Below are 14,630 nucleotides of genomic sequence, written 5' to 3'. Positions count from 1 at the left end.
TTATTAATAATAATAATTCAAGCATTAATGAATGATTAATAAGAGTAGTCAATAATGACATTGCATTTGCAAATTCAATATTTTTCCGAGCAAAATAAATAAAGCAAATATATTAAAATGTATGTATATATGTCCGTGTCACCATCACCAATACGTTAGTGTAACATCGCAGTCACCATCACCGTAGTTAGAGAATCGCCGTCACCATCACCATCGAGAGAGAGAGTGTTATCAGCAGTCGTGGATGAGCGCAGCCAACCGATGTCCCGATGAGAAACATGAAAAATAAAACAGATAATGATGTTTATTAGTTACATCGTGAACAAGTCACGTTCGAGAGAAACGCGAAATATGCAAATTCTTCAATATTTCTCAAGCTCTCCTTCCAGCAGGATGGAGCGAGCAAAGTCGATAATTCACGTGACGACGAAGGAACATCTGACCCGATATTGATAGTTTCACTTGCGACGAGACACATTCGTGGTAACACGATGGTAAAGTGCGGGGGTACCGCTTTCCAATTCTGTTGAGTAAATTTGTAGAACTAAAGAAGAACGCGAAACCCCCATTTCGGTTATACTCGCAATTGTGTTGCGTTCAACCGCAAATATTTGACGCTTCCAAAGATTTCGTTAAAGACAATGATATATCCTTTATCTTATTTCTCTATTTCTTTCTCTTTCTCAAGTATTATTTATTAATTTTATTATATGAGATCTATCGGAAAGTTCTGTCCGTTTTTGAATTAAAAGAAGATAATAAATTTATTAATATTTACTGAACAATATAATTTTCATAGTTACTAATGACCTCTTCCCAGTGTGATGATAAAGTATCGAAATAATAAAATTAAAAATATCATTTTTATAAAAACAAACTAAAGCGATTATACCTTCAATGTTCTGCTTTCTCCGTATTATTAAACAAGAGCAAATTATTTAATAAAAAATAATTTAAATTTTCACAGAGAACGTACAGGGGAAACACTGTAATATTATGTTTTCCGTGAAAATTTAAATTACTTTTTATTGTATAAAAGACAATTATGTGTTAACAAATACATAATCGTAATATATTCGTGACGTTACATAATTTGTCGTCTCCTATATCGGCAAAATTCGTAATAAATCTCGAGAACCACGGCAACGTTTTCCGATATGGTCGACACATCGTCTTGGTAACCTCCATCTTGAATCCTGGCGTCTAGATTATATGCATAAAGCCAGGCACCGCAAAGAGTAATGCATACAAACGATTGTTGCGCCGGCAATAACAAACCCAGGGTCCGCTATTACATTCCTTAGCCCTATCTCGTAGTGCACGTCCGTAAATCAACGAGTATGCAAACTGTAAAGCGCTGAACTACACCGGCAACCACTCGGAATCTTCTTCTTAGGGGTAGACCCCGCTGTAACTCGACTACGTGATTGGAATGACCGAGCGATCTGATATACAGAGTGTCCGAAAATTCGCGCAACACCCTTTAAGGAAAGGTAGAGGGTGTTATTCTGAACAGAAAAGTCCTGTATCATTGTTTTCTATAACGCTTGATAAAAGAGTTATTATCGAGTGAAGTCTCGCCTATCATCGCCGATCTTTAGCTGGACGCATGGTCGATGAGCCGCCTGGTAGTGTGCGTGAGCGCTCAGATGTTTATGACAGCTCACCGACGTGCGCCTGGCTGAAGATCGGCGATGATAGGCCAGACTTCACTCAATAATAACTCTTTTATTAAGCGTTATAGAAAAAAATGATACAGGACTTTTCTGTTCAGCATAACACTATCTTTCCTTAAAGGGTGTTGCGCGAATTTTCGGATACCCTGTATATGTCCCTTCATCTCTGAAGAATGCGCGCGTACAATTCACCGGCAAAGAATGCCCGAAGTTTCGTATCGCGATCCGATTAGATTTAATCAGCCAAGCTTCGCCAAGCCAGGTACTTACATACGCCGAATATCGAACTTCTCTTTCGTTCCTGTCTATTGAAATGATCAAATCATCACCGCTTACGTAAATTATAGAAGAAGAAAAACACGAAAGACTGTGACAAAACTCGGATAACAACGCTCAAAATATTTAAAAAAATACTGAATAATTGTATTATATTATTTATATGTAATATATTCATATCACATATTAATTATGGAATCTTTTAATCAAGTTAATAAACACGCCTTTATATGAAACATTAAGATTCAATGCTTTCATATTTTACTTATTGTTAGCTTTGAGAAAATATATTATAATCAAGCATTCTTTCTTTCAAATGTGTTTCATGTATTTGAAAATGTATGATATCTCTTTCTTTTTTCGTTTAAAAGTCTGAAAAATTATTTCACTCTATTTTTACTCTCTCTCTCTCTCTCTCTCTCTCTCTCTCTCTCTCTCTCTTTCTTTCTATATATAATGTTCACTGTAATAAAATTCGCGGCATCTTGTCGTATTTTCCTTGTTAAAGGATAAAGTCATCTCATACAAAATACTATTTCCATATTCACTCACTGTTCTAATCCACTTAATCAACGTCTATTCACAGCCGCGCATCTATATGCAAGTAGATAAATAAAAGTATATGAAAATATTACGCGCGAAACATGCTCTTATTATCAAAACTGGGTTAATGGTTATCTCGAACAACAGCTTATTCTGATTTATCTTCTATAATTATGACGAGAGCTTGCGCGGAAATTAAACGCCAGAATATCATGGATTAATCAAACTTAATGACATTTACGCACGATTATTGCATTTCAGATATGCAAATGATAAATACGCATATAAATCGCAATTATCGAAATTATTAAAGAAATTTATTAATTAAAAAATAATTCATAAGAAGCTTATCTTCTTATATATTTATGTATTATGTAAAAATCAAAATTAGATCATGTGAAAGAAAGAAAGATAATAATGTTTAAATATACTAATTGTTATATTACATGTGTTAATAAAATTATTTACTTAATTTTATCATTCAAGTATTAAAATTATTTAAAGGTGCTATCTTAAAAAAAAAAAAAAAATTTCTTGAAAAGATTACGAATTTATCCGTAATTATCGTTCTATTAGAGAAAAAAAAAAAAAAAAGAAAAAAAAGAAAGAATATACATATAATTAATTCGCATTATATATTTATCAAAAATTTTGGAAAGTAAAAGTATTTTTTTTTTTAAGCAAATATTTTTTTATGCATAAACAGCAGATGTAGTGCCAAGACGTTTTTGTCGAATGCTCTTTTCCCGGGTTATTCAATTTCGCTCTCATCCTACTTTTCACCGCACGAACATTGCGCTCACACACTTTTATGGCGACAAGCTGTAGAATAACTCACGGCCGCGGAAGTAAATTGTTGCGCTAGTAACGGATGAACACGGCGGAAGTAGAACGGTGGATTCGAATGTTTATTCAGTTGTAACCTTACGAGCGCGACTTCCGCGGGGAAACGCATTATTTAAAAGGCCCATTTATCTGCTAGGGTAGATAGTGTATCGAACCGAGATGAAAAGAGGAAGCCAAAAGCTGAAAAACAACTTGTAAATTCGTAACTTGACGTGAATGGCAGGTCGGTCTCTCTCTATTTTCAGCATGTTGTTTTATCATATGATTCTCATCCCGATTAAGTGCCACTTCATCTCACACGTACCTATCTCGTTTAAAGAGAGAATCAATAAAGTGATGTTGAAACGATAATGTGTAATTGTATTATTCACTAATCCTTTCGATTTCAAGCTGATTTTAAGTACAGATAACGAAACTTGTCTTATTTCACTCAATATATTAAATATACATTTCTATTCCTTATATCTTCCTCTATACTTTATATAGTGGACAGGAAATGACTGATCCGATAAATTTTATAGATATTATACATTTTTACTACACTGAGAAAAAAAATTGTTGATTTAACTAAATGTGTTCAACTGATTATTATTTTTTAAATTGAAATATTTAAGTCAAATACGTCATGTTAAATTTAATATGTCGTATTTAATTTGAATCCTTAAATATTTAACAATGAAAGAAATAATAATCAGTTAAACACATTTAGTCAAATCAACAACTTTTTTTTCTCACTGTAGACAATGTGTTACGGACGACGCAATATTTCGCGATGAAAGATCAATCTAAATTAAACGCGCACGTAGAGATAGTTCGACTTAATTCGTCCAGTTCTAATCCAAGGTTTAAGGTTCCTCGAAACGAAAGCTTACCAGAGGATTATAGTATCGTTGTTCCGATAGAACAAACAACATGAAACAATATAAACACACCGAGGACAAGCAAGAAAGTTTAAGAATATAATGACTGTAATAGTTTCGCGATAATTGTGTACAATTACAAATCGCGGGAAAAATCTTATTCTAAAATGTATATAATACATATATATGCAATGCAGTTAAATTTAAAAACTTTTGTGTGTGTTTATATTTATTCTAAAATAATATATATTGTATTTACTCTAAAATTTGTAAACTGTTCATACGTTTTTTCAGGTTTATTTTATAAATTATATAGAAAAGTATTTAGCTTAAATAAATAAGTAATTATTTCGATTAATGAATTTGAATGATTTTTTACTATAGAATAAAGCATGATATTTTGTAAAAACTTGATGTTATCTAGCTATGACGATTGCAGATATCACGATCAGAAATCATTAAAAGATAATGGCTTGAAGAAAACAGCATATAGGAATAACGAGAAGTATCCTCATTATTTATTGAAAACGGCGCTTCCATAGAAATACAAGCAAAAATATTTCGTTTCGTTGTAATCACAATAATTATGTAATTATAATAATGTCCATTTAATTGCCGCACTAATTAAATCACCCTAACTTTCATGACACATACGAACGATTACATTTTGCAACAACTATTCGTACGAAACTTCTCTAATTGTGCATTAATGTGCATTTGCGAAACCGCATGAAGCACGATTTACAATGTTTGAGATTAATTTAATATCCAATTACACCAAGGGACTATAGCACCTGATAAATATGCACTGCAGAGCTTATTCGCAATGTCAATTTATCCAATATTATAATGCCAAGTACATATATGCGCGAATAATATCTTAAAAAAATACTTATTAAAATTTAAACCCATAATTCATAGAAAGTTTAATTATGCAATTGACAAGTCCCTTGAAAAAATCCTTGATATTAATAATATTTTGGTTCTATTTCATTGTCAATATTCTAACAAATATACAGCGTTTAAAATCACATAAAGGTTTTTTAAAAAAATATATGTACATGTATAAAATTTCCATGTTTCTATTCGCAGTGTAAACAACCGCGAAAATAAATAAAAAGCTATCGCAGTATGCATAAAGTTTATCTCGATATGTACAATCGTATAAAAAAGTTCTATATTGAAATACGGAATTATGGAATTTAAGCTGAATTGTGTGTGCTGACCGCATTCGTGTCGACGAGTACAAATCGTGAGAGCCAATGGCTAGTTTAGATTTGCAGCTAGATTCGATCAATGTTCGTCCCGATTCCACGGTAACGGAAACCGGAAGACGTGCTGCTAGAGCTGCTTACGAGGCAGCTTGTACGAAACTCGCCCCGTAGCGCTCGTTCTGCAGAACAACTAAAATCTGGAAACGATGCCAACTTTTCAGAACTCGACCAGCTAGGGCATCGTAGTCATTTCCTTTCTCTCTCGCTTCTTCTCTGTCGTTATACGAGTGCAGCCACTCTGACTTTTAGCTTTTTATGCTTCCCACATTAAGCGTCATGAGTATCAAATCGCATTTTATAAATAAATGCAGCAAGAATAAACAAAGTCAAATCTTAAGAAAATAATACAAAAGTACAATGAAATGTAAAAATTACTGTTAATTACTTATTAATGTTGTAATGTATATTTAAACTTTACATGCACGATTGTAACGTTTTATTTATAAGTAATTTTATCAAGTAATTTTATTATACTCATTTTGAAATAGAAAGAATACAAAGAAAATTTTGGAGATAATTAATGTAATTAATGTACACTCTATCAATAAAAATATATTATATTAAATAATTATATGCTGTATATAATATACGATTTTTATTTAATTATTCTATTATTCCGCTCAATAACTTATTTAAGTAAGAAACCGACTCGAACTTTATAAGTCTCGTTTACAAATCGATTGAAATTCCTATGAAATTCCTGATAATGAGGTGGAATAAATTTTTCTCTTTAAAAGTAAAGTCAAATTATGCAGCTAATATAATAATATCGTGATTTCGCGAAAAAGCTAATTCTTTTATGGGCATTCAGAATATAAAAACATTAATCAAATGTTACAATTTTTATAAAAGCGTTTTAAGAGATATTTATACTCTGCATACAATACTGTTCTTTTATATAAAATTAATACTGAATTCTGCGAAATATCACAATGTCTGTACTTAAAGTATGAATAATTGAAATTTCGCGGCGCAATAATCTAATATCCCATTTCATTCATGCAACAATTAACCGAAAGGTATTTATTAACGGATTTCGTGGGTGCATTTTGTGCGTGTTCATATGTATCGGGTTGCGTTTAAAATTCAAGGCGACACGCATCGCATTTGAATATTATCGGAAAAAGAACATACGCACGAATAATTACTGATTATCATTTACACTTTGTTGGAAATTAATGGATATTTTCCATGAGAAAGTCATACCTGATCGATTTATTAGCGTTTACTGTACGCTTCCACATGAACGCTTATATATGTAACGCTATTATATACATTCAATGTACACTTCTGTATTTTCAACGAACAACTACGTTAGTTAGGATGCAACCTCCGTCCTTGTTGTAACGCGATATGCTGATAAATGATATGGTGATTATCATTGCCTGTACTCACAGAAAAATAGTAACTTCACGCAGAACACGCGCGCAATTTACGAACTAATTGAAAATAAGCGCCTTCATAAACGTACTTTATCGACAGCACGAGTTTTAAGCTTGATACGTCGGGACAACGCGCGTATAAATTGTTATTGATCATTATCTACATAGTCGGAGTTAATGGATATTTTCCAGCCGAGCATAATAATGAACGCATCGAAAAGTATGAGTGCGCTACACTTGGATATAATTGAATTTCTCTCCAATGATATTATTTCTAGAAGCTGATACATATAGTTTTTAATATTAATCATCGATTATATATAGTGAACAATTTTAATTGTATATTTCTTCATAAAAAAAATTTCATTACGTTATCTTTACAAAATGATAAGTATGTGAAAACAGTTTTTTTCCAGATATGTAAGTATTACGTAGATAATAGAATATTCTGACCACAGTCTTCTTGTAAATGAAAAGAAGAGAAAATTATTCGAGATTTTTTGTTATTCTTGATCATTCTATTGTTAAAAGCTTACCAAATATAATTAGATATAGTCAGATTTTTCTTTTTCAATTTACTTACGTTATTGTCAAAAGCTTTAATAAAACTTTTTTTGAATAATTAAATATTACATTTATTATGCTTAATAAAGATATTCTTGGAATCGAAGAAATTTGCAAATGAAAATATAATTATATACATTAAATATGTGTGTTATTTAAAAAGAATTCTTTAAATAAATATTTTTTTTCTACAAAAAAATTTTTTCACAATTAAAAATCTTTATTATTAATAATCAAAACTATATCATCAGCTTCCAGAAATAATATTCTAACTTTCGGATATTACAAATGTTGTAACATCATTTAAGTGCACGGCCAATTATCTATACCAGCATATATATATATATATATATATATATATATATATATATATATATATATATATAACATTAACTATTATATACCCATCAACTAGTATTTATTAAATTACTCTACAGCAAAATTAATTAATATATATTACCAGATTTTGATCGCGAATACATTGTACTCGATATGACCTATTATTCATATATATCAGTTTAAAGATTTAATTAATTGCTGCGGAATCGCTGGCACGGCCATTCTCTCGTCAGCAGCAGACCACATTTAAAATTGATAGACTCGACCTGACAGCGCGCACAAATTGTTATCACTTATTATCCGCCGGATAACGACATTCCTCCCAACGGATTTAATCAGGACCGCATCCCCCTCCCCCCCCCTATCATTGGGCGCGTGTGTGACCGATTATTAATCGCATATGTGAGTGCAGTAAAAAGCGATATTCTATTTTTATCGGCGGCCAGTGCGACGTGAAGCGTCGATCAGCGAACTCGTTTCCTTCGTCATTTCACGCGTTGGCGGCACGGAAGTAATTTCTCTCGACGTTCGCGTCAATGATTTCCCCTCACGCGTAGTTCAATTTTCCTGCGCGCACCCCGAATGGATTAAACAGAGGAACGAACAGCACATTGTGCTGCGTTCATGGACGCGAGGCATGTCAAAAAACGCAGCGCGCAACAATGTGACGTACTGTCGCGTCAAAATGCATTGAGCTTTCGAAATTGTCTCTCTCTCTCTCTCTATCTATCTATCTCTCTCTCTTATCCTTCGATAACTTCCAGAGAATGCGCGTGCTCACATTTATTAGATATTTTATTTTTTCAATGTTTTTTTTTACATTTTTGCGAAATTAAATCAAGCTTTCTCTCGAAAGAAAAAGAGAAGAAAATTTAAAGCTAAAAAATTTAAAGATGAATAAGACTAACTTATTAATCATTTAAAAAAAAAAAGACATTTATCCTCGAAATATAGAAAACAATCTGCATGTAACAAGATTGTTGAATTACTAGCGCGATTAAACATGTATTACACAGAATAAAATTTCCTAAAAATTTTGCAAGTTCTACATTCTCTACATATTTATTTTCTATTCGTATTAAACTTTCACAGTATATTTTCTCAGAAATACTCGGAGAAGAAAACTAAAAAATTCACGAAAAATAAACATATATGTATATATAAGTAATAAATATTTATAAGGCACCAATAACAATAATAAGGGTTAAAAAAAGGCAAGAAGAACCAGCGCGGTAGTTTGCGCGTGAAACAATTTATTAAATATATATATAATCCTTCAACTAATCATTCGAATGTTTATGTTTCGATCCCTTATTTGGATCCTCAGCGGAAAGAAAAGAGATAGATGATAAGAATATCATAAAAATAAATAAATAAAAATAATGAAATAATTCTCTACAGAAAGTCACGAATCGCTGTCAAAGTATAATAAATCGTAGAAATCAAATCATGCGTCGCAGTCAATATATAAGAGATCGTAACATTCGAATGATTAATTAAAGAATTATATATATTTAATAAATTGTTTCACGTGCAAACAATCACCGCGCTGATTCTTATTGTTTTTTTTTTAAACCCTTATTATACAAATAATTTATTTTTTCATACAATACTATAAAATATACGAAAACAAATAAATTAGAATACAATATTCATAAGTATTACTCGGTAAAATTCGTATTTACATACAATAAGAGTTATGCAAAATTATAGAAAAAAATTACAATTATTATAAATCGTTGAAAAAAGGATAATAAACGCGTGCGCCTATTATTTAATTATATCTAAATCAGGAAAGAAAAAATAAAATATTATAAAAAATTCTGCGACATCTGATTTCATTTGTCATTAGGTTCAATTTGACATCGCGCTTATCCATTCCAAAATATTATCGAAGCAACGCGCGTCTGCCACTGACATTAGACGCGTTTCACTGAAAGCACATCGGGAAGAAGTAAACATGTTTTATACATGTTTTAGACATGCACAAAGAAGACACTCTGTCAAAATTCTTTTCTTTATGAAGAAGGAAATATCGGAGTGCATTTGTTACAGCTCTTGTGTAACGCCTCGGAATTTTAAGAAGATAGACGGCGGTAATCCTTGAACTGCACTTCATACAATATACTAACATTTGCAGTGTGGTAAACAGGAAATGCGTCAAGTGATTCCATTCAATATCCTAATTCGAGTGTGTTTTACAAATGAATTTTGATTTTTTCGTATCAATAATAGCAGCAAATCTTTAAGAGGAGGGTGCCGCTTAAAACATTGACGATTAACATAAGACAAAAAAAAAATAAATAAATAAAACAGAAATGTAAAATAAAATATAAATTTATACAAAAAATATCGTAATGTATATAATTTCGTACCATTCTTTTCAAAAATATAAAAATTCCCAAACTTATAAATTCTAGTTAAATAATATTATTAATTTGTAATAAGTACAAATAAGTATAAATAACAATTCAAATTATATATAAAGGTAAATATATAAAGCTAAAATAAGTATAAATAACAATTCAAACTATATATAAAGATGAATATAAATTATAAAAGGTCCAATTTTTTGAATCGCGGATATATGTAGAGACATACATATATATGTTAAATATTAAATATTAAAGAGATGAAATGGATTCATATTTACACCCATTCCTGTATAGCGAGATAAAAATGTATCTTTGCAAGGAAAAATGCACGACCATAGTACTAAAGAACTGCAGCTCGAGAGGAAATCTTCCTACTCTATCCAACGCGAAGAATGTAAAAGAATCAGCGCGACCGACAGAGCGTTGACATTTTCGATTTGAAATAACATTCTCTCACGATGGTACGCGTCTCTCTGAGTATTACGATGCACAGTATTTCTCGACAAGAAGAAGCGATTGGCGCAAAAGAGTCCGCTGCAGGAGGCACTTGCCGTCCACTTACAAAGAGAAATACGCCTCGATATAAGAGCGTCGTTTTACTTTCTCGTCGGTACAAGGCGTGTGTAAAAAGATCCCAGGCACTTTTTAACACTGTGTGTTTTCAGTAGACTCGGGTAAGCTGTAAGCCTCGTCTTTCATTCGCTCTGCATGCATCTCTTTTGATAGCGAGAGAGAGAGAGAGAGAGAGAGGGGATCAATACACGATCAATTATACGCTCGGGAATAAAAAAGCTTTTAAGCACGCTTCTGGAGAGTCGAAAATAAAGTAAACCTTCAACTTATCGATGACTCGACGTACTCAGAGAGTTCTCCCTTTTTTTTTCTTTTTATCTGTAAGCTTTCATTAAAATGTGCGCAGGCATGGCGCACAAATGCCGCGGATATTGCCCGTCTGCGCTATTTTCGCTCCTAATGGAATGTAAAAAAGCCCGCAAGTCATTAATAATGATTTCAAGAATGTGAAGCCTGAGATAATATTATCACAAGTGTGTAAGAGATGCTTCATCCGAGATAAATTCACGGCAATGAAATAAAATTTTCCGAGTAAATGCCGGAATATATATATATGTAATAATACAATATGACTAATGAAGGAAAAATCGAGACATACGAAATTGCTTATTAATGATTCCCATATTAATACATTACAACATAAAAGGTTCCCATATTTTACCTATGTACATAGCGCAACATAATACTTGTTTCAATAATGATTGTTTATCATAATGCGTATCGGCAATATTCATATTCATATTCATATTCATATCTGCTAGCAAACCGAGCATCGTCATTTTTGGTTGAATATTAAATTATTGTCTTAGATTTATAGATGCAAATCAAATACTGTTGAATCACCATTAATGTTTCGTAACTAAAGTAACTAAAAAAGTAACTAAATAATACTGTATTATTCGTAAGCAAATTATTCCAAAGATTTTTCTCGAGGTACTTACAATGTCTCGCGGTGAACCAAAAGATTAACGAACATTGCTTAAATGGGAATTACTATACTAACTACTACGTAACATCCTGTTCGAGGACAATTAAGGAGGGGAGAATTAATAGTCGTTAATTCCCATTACAATCTCAAGTTTGTACACCGAAATTTCTCAAATTACCTCGAAATTACTCTCTACCCCAAGATAATAAGAAAAAAATAAGAGTTTATTCAACTTTAAGCTCTGTCGTCAATCGCGCGACTATTCTTTGAGATATCATTTGCTGATTCATGCTCCTAGCAATTTGTCGGAGGTCGAAGTCGAACTGTTTCGGATAGCGCGTGCACATATGTAGTTAATTTTCGACTGTGGCACTCGAGACAAAGTGCTGTCTCGATTGTTAAAGCGAGAGAGAGAGAGAGAGAGGCACTACCGGTCGTTCTCTCATGGAAAATACGGTACTCGCTGTATTTACGACGGGAGTGACTTCGTACGCCTTCTATTCGGGTCGCCTGGTACATTAAAAGCTCAAGCTCTGTAAAATGAAGGGAGAAGAGAAGTCAAAGGGAAGGAAAGTAGGGAAAACCAACGAGGGAATGGACGCGCAAAGTCGCGAACGACTCGCGATAACAAACTCACGTAAATTTACATAGCGGATAGGATGGGAAATTTGCGTTGCACGCAGAGGTACATAAGGAAAGTCCCGTCTTGCGTTCTCACTCGGGTTTATTCGTTTTTTCACACATCTATTCGACGTACCGGCACTCACACAAACGTACTGGTATATACTATTACATTTTATATCATAATATAAATGTAAAATTTTCTTTGTACGTCCTCAGTTAATTCTTCTACGACTTTTCCTTGATCTATTCAATGCATCAAACGTTGAAATTCGACGCGGAAAACGATGGGAAAAATGAGAGCAAGAGGAGAATACTATGGAAATAACTGCACAAAAGGAAGGAATATCTGAAATTCCGCGATGCATAATAAATTTTTTAACATTCTTCAAAGTATTGTGAGTTAGATAAAAAAGGCTAATCATGTTACACCGTTGCCCCCTTTTCCAAGCGAGTAATGTAGTAATTCTAATTACGCACGATCTATCAAGTTCTTTGTCAGACTCAACTAACTGTAATAGTTTGCATGGTTGGTAGAGAATGTAACCGAGCCTAGAAAACGGGAATGCGGATGCTGAAAAACTGCAAACTCAGATCGTGGAGAAAAAACTGGAAAGGTTATTTTTCCCTGGCACTTTTTCACGCGATTACTTTCGTGAAAACGCGACTATCACACTTTCGTGCATTTCACGCTATTATTTATTACATTATTTATTATTAGCGTATTAATATTAAATGTTAATGTAATTATCATAAAAGAAAATATAAGTGAATTTTAAAATAAACGAGAATAATTGATATAAGAATGAAAATTAAGATGAGGTTGATCAATGCAATAATTATATATTATTGATTAATTTCTATTAATAATTAAATCCACGCTCTTATTTTATTATATGTATATATATATAGTACTAAATTCTTCGTATCAATTATACATATATAATTTAAAATAATAGCTGGTGCACATAATTTATTCACTTCGCATATTTTACGAGATAATAATTATCTTGACCAACTAAAATAAATCAAATCTGAATCTTTATTAAGAAATAAAAGGAGAATAAGAGCGATGATGTATTAAAAATTCCACATCAGTTTTCCATAAACCGCCAAGGTTTGCAAGTGCATTTAGAGAGTGATTTTACTTGGCTTTAAGCAACACCGTTGCGATCATGCTAATCAAACTTCCGACACACGGCAAGGTGGAACGTTTTACTATACTTAGTTTACATCAGTTTACTACTGTGTAGATCGAACGGGCCCTAAAATATTCATGCGGCAGCGCATCGGGCGACCACGACACTAAATTGTCGATAGGACTCAAAATGGCAAAAGCTTTGATCAAGGCTTACGCCGTTCTCCGCAGAAAGCTTTTAGAAATTAGCAAATCCCTTTTGAAGCTTTATCTTTGAGAAGAAGAGCATACAAAAGAGACCGTTAAGTCCTGCAAGGAAAATTATCGATAAAATGTCAAAAGCAAATTTTGCATCAAATTCAAAAATAACAAATTTATAATTTAATTAATAATTATATTTTCAAATATCAAAAGAAAGAGAGAGAGAGAGAGAGAGAGAGAGAGAGAGAGAGAGAAAGAAAAAAAATTTATGTATTACGTATGTTTACAATAGATATTTATCATGAAAAAAATTATTAATTTGATAAAGACAAAATAAAGAATTTTTTAGAAGATGTAAAAGAATATTAATTTTGTTTATCTCAGTGTTATACTTTGGCATGTCTCATGTTGTCGACAGATAAAAATTAAAATGTAACGCACGCATACATATTATCAAGATTATCATCGGCGAGAATTCGTTTGTACTGCATATTCCAGAAGGAAATCTATAAGGAACAATATATTTATTTAGTCGTTGACTTTCTGGCGCTTCGCCCAAGCTCGGTCTCCGGTCTGACATAATAGCCGCAACTCGATTCGAAGGAGAGAAAGAAAGGTCCGCTTGTGGAAATTTTCGCACATCTCGGAAACGATCCGTAGATCGCTATCAGCATGCGCGATTATTACAGCGCGGAATTTTCGACGCGATCGTCTCTCGTCGAAATCCCCTTATCCTGCTCGTTTCTACGCGCAGGAATATGTAGGTAGATCAGCGAAGTGTAAGACCCGCTCGTCGATGCATCCCTCGAACTAGTGGAAACTGGATTATCCGGCCGCGTTTTCGGCGCTCTCAAATTCGGATCGATCGTGCGGAAGAATCGATCATTTTGTACCGCGCACGAACAATTTACGATTTCTTGCCGCCGTGAAATCGCGCATATAAGAACGTGAAACGACTCGCGAGAATAGAACGGCCGAGACAACGCCCGAACATTTTTACTGCGAGTCTATAAAACGAAATCGAATATCGCCAA

The 14,630-nt window shown here is 32.8% G+C and overlaps 1 protein-coding gene across 5 annotated transcripts in view; it reads right to left on the bottom strand.

Moving 5' to 3' along the window:
* LOC126850343 (protein eva-1 homolog C) overlaps positions 1–14,630 on the bottom strand; it is a 160,843-nt gene that overhangs the window by 70,213 nt on the left and 76,000 nt on the right. The gene's annotated exons all lie outside the window — the stretch shown is intronic.

This window comes from Cataglyphis hispanica, chromosome 1 (genome assembly GCF_021464435.1).
Source record: "Cataglyphis hispanica isolate Lineage 1 chromosome 1, ULB_Chis1_1.0, whole genome shotgun sequence".
Classification (NCBI taxonomy): domain Eukaryota; kingdom Metazoa; phylum Arthropoda; class Insecta; order Hymenoptera; family Formicidae; genus Cataglyphis; species Cataglyphis hispanica.
The sequence above is the reverse complement of the archived record's forward strand: the minus strand, read 5'-3'. Positions and strand labels throughout refer to the sequence as shown.